We start from the raw sequence: 9,026 nt of genomic DNA on the forward strand, positions 1-9,026 counted from the left end.
AGCAACACTATTGATTAACACCCTATACTATTTCTGAATTCATCCCTCCCAAATCAAACTTGTCACTGATTTGTTCCATGGCCAATCACATTACCAACTTGAATAGCCTTAGCCTTAGCCATCTGACACCTTTGTTTGATTGTTTGGAGTGACAAAAGACAATGCCAACTTTGAAAGAATGTGTGGGAGTGTTATACATAAAACCACTACCTGTCACACTTTATGCTTTCCAATGCTTGCTTTGCCTTTGACTGTGTAGTGCAGGCTGAACATTCATTGCAGCCAGGAGCACATGGTTTTGCTCGAATTTTGACTTATTTCAACATATGAAATAGCAAAATTACTTGTGTTTAGCACAAATCTTCTACAAGGTGGGTATATCACCTTCTGTCTAACTGAATCTTGATGTTATTCGTGTTTTATTTTTGTAGGCCGAATGGATTTTTGAAGAGGGCAACTTGTCTTTGTATTTTCCCCTTGTATTTTTTAGCGGGAAAAATTAATTCTGTTGATTGAGCTCGTATGATCCAATATGCAGGTATCATTCAATACAGAGAAAGAATCTACCTCCAAGAACCTTTAAACTTCTTACACCAGAATCCTATCAAATGCCACAAATCATACAAGATTCTGTTTTTGGAGGTCATGCGGTCCAGAGGTGACAATGTCCTCCGGGTAATACTTATACCATAGAGGCCCTTAATAACACCAACCGGAGGGATTAACAGCTAGACACCACTCGAATAGCTATTCTACTATAAGTCACCTAAGCTAAAAATGAAAAAAAAAATGCTCTCAACTTAAGGAATTTGGAACTATACATTTACAATTTATCATTACAGATGACGCACACCTTGTCCGCAATTGCAATGAAAGATTCTCGCTGGTATGGTTTGCAAGGTGAAGGGTTACATGTAGGTATATAAGATTCTGACTTTCCGATTGGTTGAGAGGTGCCACTGTCAAATGACAAAAGATATGAGAATTGCGTGCTTTTGCGCAAAAGAACTGGAGAGTACAGTCGAGTCACTAAATCAGGAGGCCATATTTGAAGCGATGATGCCATCTCATTGGTTGTTAGTTTTGGGTTGATCACGAGTTTTGCTCACATTGTTAACATAAGTACAAGGCTGCAGCTGTTGTTATGATGGTCCCATTGGATTTTACATACAAACTACTGGCTATTCTTACGACAGTCATATTCACTTTTGTGTTTTGCCTAAACCTAACCCAGACCCTAACCCTCCTCCAAGCACTAACCCAAACCCTTCCCCAACTCCAATCTCAACTCCCTAATTCCCAAAATTGTATAAATCCTTGTTATTGCAAGTCGTAAGAATGGCAACTTTGTATAAATAAAAGGAATAAAGTCCATCAATTCTATGAAAGAAACCTAATTCATGACTAAAAATGATGTTTTTCAACATCTTATTTAGGCAGTAATTTCATGACTAAAAACACCAGAATTGCTGTAATAGTGCGTTATCCATTTGTTTCAATTCATCATTACAGATACCACAAACATTGTCCGCAATTGCAACCGAAGATTTTTGGATGAACCACAGATGATTGGATGAAGGGTATGCATCAAGTAACAACTTGCCCAAATTGTTGATTGAGTTGCCACTGTCAAATATTTTTTACTGTTATTAGAATAAAATTGTAAAACAACCAAATGTGTCACTCTTAGTTAGCAATCTCCTAGCAATCTCCTAGCAATCTCCTAGCAATCTCCTAGCAAGCTAAAGACATAACTTACAAAGCTTATTGCAGATTTGCCTGCATCCAGCGCTTCAGTTTCAAAGCAAAATCACGTGGTGAAAACTGATTGAAGCCACACACTGAGAGTTGAATATTGTAAGTATGACTAGTGAAAGATATAACAAACCAATAAGCAAGTCAAACACTTGTCATAGACCAAGCCTTATCAATGAGGTACATGAACTAATACTGAAACTTTAAGAATATCACAAATCACATAATTCTTTATCCAAATTGCAAGGACCTTTTCATGTGCACTTTCCTGAGAGATCAAGGATTCAAAACTATCTCGGTCTACATTTTGCAATTTTTTATCCCAAAAATATTTTTTTATAAAAAACACAAATAAAGCCACTGCTACAATGTACCCAAAGTTTTGAACATGTTATAAAGATTGACAGTGATGCCTCCATCAGCAATTCATGGATGTTCAAAAGTCGTAACCACAGTATATGATGTGTGCGGGTGCGTGTGTGAGTGTGTGTTTGAGACGGGATAGAAAAAGGGTGCGGGAGGTCGTGTGGGGGGTGGGGGGTGGCTATGGTGACTGTTGTGAGAGTTGGAAGTGTGTCTGATCACAGACTTGCTCATTTTGTAGCTATTGTTGTTATTCTAGTTGTTAGAGTAGTTATCGTAGATCTAGCTATCGTAGTTTTCTAGCTATTATAGTTGTTATTCTTTTGGTTCCTGCTTATCATCTATTTTAACTCATTCAGCTTTCAGTTGTCCAGGCCAGGCCAGGTGACCAATGACGATGATAGATCGGGTTCGATTCAAGCTATACGCTTGGTGTATTTGGTTATCGTGACTGGCGACTTGAGTCTAACTCATCTCATGTCCAAAGCACGGTGGCTGAGTCCCAGGCATGCTTGCCACTTTGTTCCACGGTCCTCATCTATGTTTCAACGGTGATGACATGGACTTAGGTTCAAGGTACATGTTCCCCTTGAGTCATTGTGGTTGATTGATGGGGGCAATAAACGGTTGCGTGTCGCTAGTCATTCACAATATCGCCTGTTGTAGAGTGTTGATGGGATTAGTCGTACGAATGTTAACAATAGTACGCAATAGCCGGCCGGCGTCCCCCTACCTGATCTCGAGGGTGATGGAATGACTGGGGTTAAGACCTGTTGTTAGCCTGCGGAATTTCGTCGAACGAAATGTCAGGCGTGTCCGTGTGGTACTTGTGCTAAACCAGTTTAGTGCTAATGACAGAGACATTGGGCTCTTTGGATAACAACAGTGTTCTTAACCTCCTTGTGCTTCACAAAGCTAAAAATATACACCCCCTGAAATTGACAAGACGGCGATGAAGAAGGAGAGCCGGCCTCCAGCTTGTCAGCCAAGAAGACACTGGAAGGACCCAAGGATATGTTGCTGCCAATGTTGGAGCCATACATGGTAAGCATCACTTAGTCCTCAGTTACGTCTGGATTAAAAGAAACATTACAAAGATGTTGAAATAACTCAGAAAAAATTATCAATCTGACGTACAATTTCAACTTTTATATGTATTGGGGTGCTACACTCAATTCTGTTCATACTGTTTTGAAACCGCTTCAACCAATTTGGTTCCAGAATACAATCGAATGTGCTTTATTTAAATGCATTTACTGATTCTCATTGAAACTTGTGGTGTAGGCGTTAATACGTATTAAAACAAGTCTATTGGCAGGGGGCATGCACACTAGCTTGTTCCTGTCTTGATTATCTACTAATTACAACAAAGGGCAGGCACATTCATCTGCGAAAGGCACTTTACTACAATACGCGGCAAGAGTTGCACTTTTCAAATCGAATTGCATAGGTTTGCATATGCATTAGGCCAAGTGTGGTGCAGCCGTTTCGAAATTGGTGCAGCCAATTCGTATTCCGGAGAGTGCTCAATGGAAAACAGTTTTAAATCGGATTCAGTCTGAACGCAGCATGCAGTAGAAACACTCAGAAATTAGATAAACCCCTCAACAAAAAATATGATTCTTTTTAGGCAGCTCGAACCAACATTGTACAAGGGCTGCAAAGTCGAGGGAAATAAGGACAAGGGACTCGAGGACAAGGGACACAAGGACAAGGGACAAAAAAGACGATGTTGCAGTCTAGAGGGTCAGCATCACTTAGTCGTGGTTGATATTATATCTACTCATGAAACAAACTTCATAACTGTCCTGAAACCAGCAGTTAAGGAGAAAAAAAAATCGTTTTCATATCTCTGAACCTGCACCCTTCACAATAAGCTCTCATATGAGCATCATTCTCTCAAAGCAGAACTTTGAAATATGTTGGGAAAACATATAAAGATAGGCACGATGACGACGACGGACGCCACGGTATCATATAAGTTTCCCTGAAAGGCGAGATAAAGGTGAAGCCAGAAAGTCTATGAAAACGAAACCTGACACTTGAAGTGACAACCATCTAACCCAAATGAAAAGAAAAAATCTTTTGGTTTCAATCTATTTATTTTAAGACAGGTCCTTGAATGTATTTTTCCTGTTATCTAGCCCTCTGCAGATTGAGATGATGGCTGTCGAGAAGACCCAACCACTCAACCAAGATCTACAATTCGTGCTATGGTAGATGTGACTCTCAAAGATTTTTGATGATGAAAGAATCTAACGCATATATGGTAAAGTAGTAAAGTATATTTGTGCAATTGGAAATTTCAAATTACAGACTTCTCATTTTAAACTACTTTGGTGAATTTGATGAAACTGAATGAAAGGCCCTCATGGCACAAGTGCATTAATTATGGTAGAACAATGGAGTAACCTTAAATTTTGTTTTCCAGTCGCTCACAGATACGGGCAGACGACCGAGGGTCGAGTGGATTCAGAGGATCAAATGGTTGCGCTGAGGGATATGTGCAGGAGTGACGAACCACAGTTCAGCAAACGATGCCTTGACAGACCAATTCAAGGGGAACCTTCGCTAAGATCAGGAAGGGAACGTGTTTGCTGTGGGGATGGATTGAACACTTAAATGGCCGTCATTCTAATAGACTATAATGACAATCTTCTGATGGACTATAATGACAATCCAACTCCGAAAGGACTCTCTGGACTTAGGGAAAGCTACGGACATAGAGCCCTGACATGATCCTGCAGCCACCATAGGACAGCCTATCTCATACCTTCGGAAGGATGCCATCACACGGTAATATAAACAAATAATTTTCAGTTTTTCAAATGTCCTTGATGGCCTGATTTAGAGATCGTGAGCGCTTTGTTGAGGAAAAATTTTCCAACGCTGTTTTTGCGACACCAATTACAGTGCGATTTTCATCAAACTCACGGTGATGATAGTTTGGACCAATCTTAATTTGTAAAACAATAAAATGTTGCAAAAAGAACTAGACAATAAAGAATGTTCGTAACCTTATCTGTTTACATTCTCCAGATGTATTAGCTTGTTCTTCCATATGATTCCATCATTCAGAAATATGGTTTTTACAAGGAAAATGCTTTGAAAACATGAAAACAGTCGTACTTCTAGATTAGGGACTGATGGGAGGGCAAAGGAACAGCCTCATTGTATTCACAGTAGGCCTACCTGAATTTTTTCTTACTCTCTGCACATTGCCCATTATGTACTGCCTTTTCTTGTAAGAACGTCATGCATTGTGGCAGCGGGACAGCAATAAGGAGGCAAAGCAAACAGGCAAAGGGTCTCAATTCGAAAATTTTTTTCAATTCGAAAATTATTACTAAATCAAAACAAAGGCCAAGCTGGAACAGTGACGTAATGGCCAATGGCCAACTCGGTTCCAAGTTGAACATGTATTATGGTGTCGAATAACCATGTCCATAAAAATTCTGATTATTCAGAACTGGTCTTAGATCAACCAAACTAGAGTAATGCTGGAAGCCTAAGCCGCTGTAGGTTATTCGGTGACCTCAGTCAACTTCCCTGAAATGGTTCCATCATATCTTGGCAAGGAATTTATCATAACTGGTTGCAAGTATTAACTCAATCACTTCATTCAGAACAGTGACATGTGGTTTATTCAAATGACCATCAATCAAACTCCATGCAGTTAAAACATTTCTGAACTTACAAAATTCGAGCTAAATCTTGATGAATTTGATGGTCACATGGAGGGGCATTATACTTCCTGGAGTAAAGTGCCATTATTCCATGAAATATGAACCTTTAAAAAGTGTAAATCTCACAAGAAAGGTATATGCATTCAGTACAGATAGATGTAAAAGTGTGTAATGTTTTACTTAAGCAGTATTTGGTGGTCAACATCTTTTTCCGCACTACAAAAATGTACAATATAAGGAATTGGTTAAAACTATCATCTGTGCAATTCTGATGAAAATCGTATTGTGACTAGTATTCTAAAACACCTGGATTTAGAATGAACCGCACTTGACATTGTAAATGCAGCATGCGCAAGCGAAGCCTTGTTTTGAGTTCAGAGGTTAGGCAACTTGAGTTGGTGCAACGTCGGTATTGATTGTCTAACCGAAACCGCGCGGGTGGAGTTAAACCTCAGCTCCGCCTCGATTTTGGTCTACATTTTAGCTCCACCCTCACAGTTTTGGTGAGACAACCAAAACCTCCAGCTCTGTATCAATGCCGAAATCCCAAAAATGACTTGGATAAACCTTCTCCAATTCTACAGTTCGTTACCTCCCTCTGAAACTGAGAACTTAAACTGCTCATTTTCTAAGGATAGAATTAGTCATTGTAATGACATCACGCATGTCAAGGAGGTACACAGATTTGTGTCTCTTCCTAATCCAAAGCAGCACTAAGAGTTAGAGTCCTGAACGAAGGTTTCAGAGATAGATATCTATACAGTGAGCACAATGGCCCCTTGACAACTTTGCATGTGCTCCTAACATGTACAACCTTAATTTCATGTTGTCTTTTTCTTTTCAGCATGATGAGCCATCCCACAGGAGGGAGAAGGATGTTGTTGACCCAGCACATCCCAACCTTTCTCCCATCGCCGTCAAGTAACAGTACGACGGTTAGATTGTATTTTGTCACCGCAGGCCTTATCTTTTTATCAAAATATCTGATTGAAAGGTGATTTAACGAAAATTTTAATTTTTCTGATGGTGGGAAGGTAAATATTTACCTTGCTAATGACAAGCATAGATTCTTTTAATCTATGCTTGGTTATGACCATGACTTATAAACACCATGGTTCAAAATTTTACACCTTTATCCAATGAAGGAATTGAAATTATCATTATGGGTGGTTGGGCTGTTTCTAGCTAACAAGGGAGCCAATAAGGCATGCCAAAACCCAAACAAAATAATTTTAAAGCAAAATTTTGTGCTTAATGTAAGAAGGAAGAACAATTTAGGGGGGGGGTTGTTTGTGGCTACAAGAGGAGCCAACAGTCGCCTTGGGCATATCAGGACCCTGAAATTCTTTCAGGCAAACTTTTCTACTTAAAAAATCACCGAATTCATCAGATATTCATTTGATTATATCCATCACTTTAGACATGGGGTCCATGTGTTCTTGTTTCGCTGACCCCACGAAACAAGAACACATGTGTCTGATGGAACCGTAGGCCTTTCATGCTGTTTCTCGATCTCATCAGTACCACAGAATCAACTGACATGGCCTGGGCTCCGATGCCCTGGACCCTATATCATACCGGCTGGATTAGTTGCTCAGTACATGTACCTTCATGCTTGAGACAACTGACCAACAGTGATAAGTTGAATTTGAATTTCCTCTTTCTTGAAATACCAAACATCTTTCCAATTGAACTAAAACAGTTGGATAAACTCTCACTGTTTTATTGAAAATTAAAAGACTGATCCTTCCCGAGTGATCACACAGTGAGCCGTTGTCAAAGCCTGTCATTCGACAATGGTGGCATGCATGCATGTTTTGTTACGGCTTACCAGGGACCCAAATTGTTGATGATGATGTTCTCCATGAGTACATCTCTTGGATAATACGGGAGCAAAATGGTACCTGTCGTCATGACAATTTTGGATTTAATACTGAATTGATCGAGAAAAGTGTAATTTAAAAACGTCAACTTTTAGACGTTCCTGTATGAATGTATTTGTAAATCCTGTATGTAAACTAAATATTTGGTAAAATGTCTAAATAAATGAGATCTATAGACTCCATGACTTGGCAAAAAGTATGGCAAACCCAACTTTTAATCTTTGCCATGTCAAGGTCACCTCTTTTGTCATGCAAATAACATGTCAGAACTGCTCCTTTTGTAATGCTAATTTGCAGCCAGCTCTGTCCAGTGACCATGAGAAATGTGGTTCTTTTGTTATTCAAATTGGGTCCTGCAAATCAACAGCAGTGACCAAACCTATTGTCAGCTAACAAACAATAGCTAGTCATGTATATATAAACATGATGAATGCATGAAGAGGTTTAGTGCTAACTCAAACCATTGTGGTGGAGTAGTTGAGTCTATTGTGTTTGATCTCAATTTAGCATTGTGTTGCAAGGACACTTATCAGTGTTTCTTTGTGATATCTTGTAAAGAAGTTGACCATGTCTTAAAGGGATAGTGCTACTGTCCTATCTCCGGGTCCTCTTCTTGTATTGGGCTTTCGGAGTGGTGCAGCAAAAAAATAATGTGCAATGTATGTACATGTACTCATTTTAAACATAAGCACCTGTCACCTGTGTGATGGAGATGGCGACTCCCTCCGATTGCGTAGGTTTTCTCCCGGAATGCGGGTTTCCTCCTACACGATGTTCCAATTCGTCATGTGTCTTCCTTGGAATGTACAACAATAAAGGTTTTTTGAAAGAGAGACAGTGTTTTTCTTATTGACTCGCCTCTCATTGAAACTTTTCACCGGAGCCGTCGTGCTTACCTGATTTTGACTTAAAAATAGGTCAAATAAACTGCTTCCTATGTCTTGCACCCGAATGGAAGTTCGAAATGACACACTTTTGGTGTTGTCAGTTTCAGTCACCCCTTAGTCATCTTACCTAGTGGATTATGCAAAAGGTTGCAACGACCATAACCACTGTGTTGGACTACAAGCGTACTGACCTTTGCACCCCAAGGAGAAGGCTCCATTGATCATAATCTTTGTTATGCTGGGTAGTTCAATACCACACAACACTCGAGCTGTTTTCATACTGGGTATTCCACTGGCATCAAAATGTGCCCTTACTGCACCCTAAATGACGTCACCATTTGACTGTTCTTGCTGTGTGTAAAGCAGGGTATGCTTGTGACGCGCATGTCCGCTGTGATAACCAAAGACAAAGGACAGAAACGGCACTACTGTACATCCTTACATATATTGTG

General features: G+C 39.8%; 1 long non-coding RNA gene across 1 annotated transcript; it reads left to right on the top strand.

Moving 5' to 3' along the window:
* The first annotated feature begins 1,516 nt into the window (after positions 1-1,516).
* On the top strand, positions 1,517-7,039 carry LOC135497310 (uncharacterized). Its single transcript, XR_010448797.1, has 6 exons — positions 1,517-1,580; positions 2,478-3,162; positions 3,749-3,864; positions 4,263-4,387; positions 4,550-4,914; positions 6,649-7,039. It is a non-coding gene; the product is annotated as an uncharacterized LOC135497310 (long non-coding RNA).
* Positions 7,040-9,026: the final 1,987 nt, after the last annotated feature.

The sequence above is a fragment of the Lineus longissimus genome, chromosome 12 (genome assembly GCF_910592395.1).
Source record: "Lineus longissimus chromosome 12, tnLinLong1.2, whole genome shotgun sequence".
NCBI classification, from domain to species: Eukaryota; Metazoa; Nemertea; class Pilidiophora; order Heteronemertea; family Lineidae; genus Lineus; species Lineus longissimus.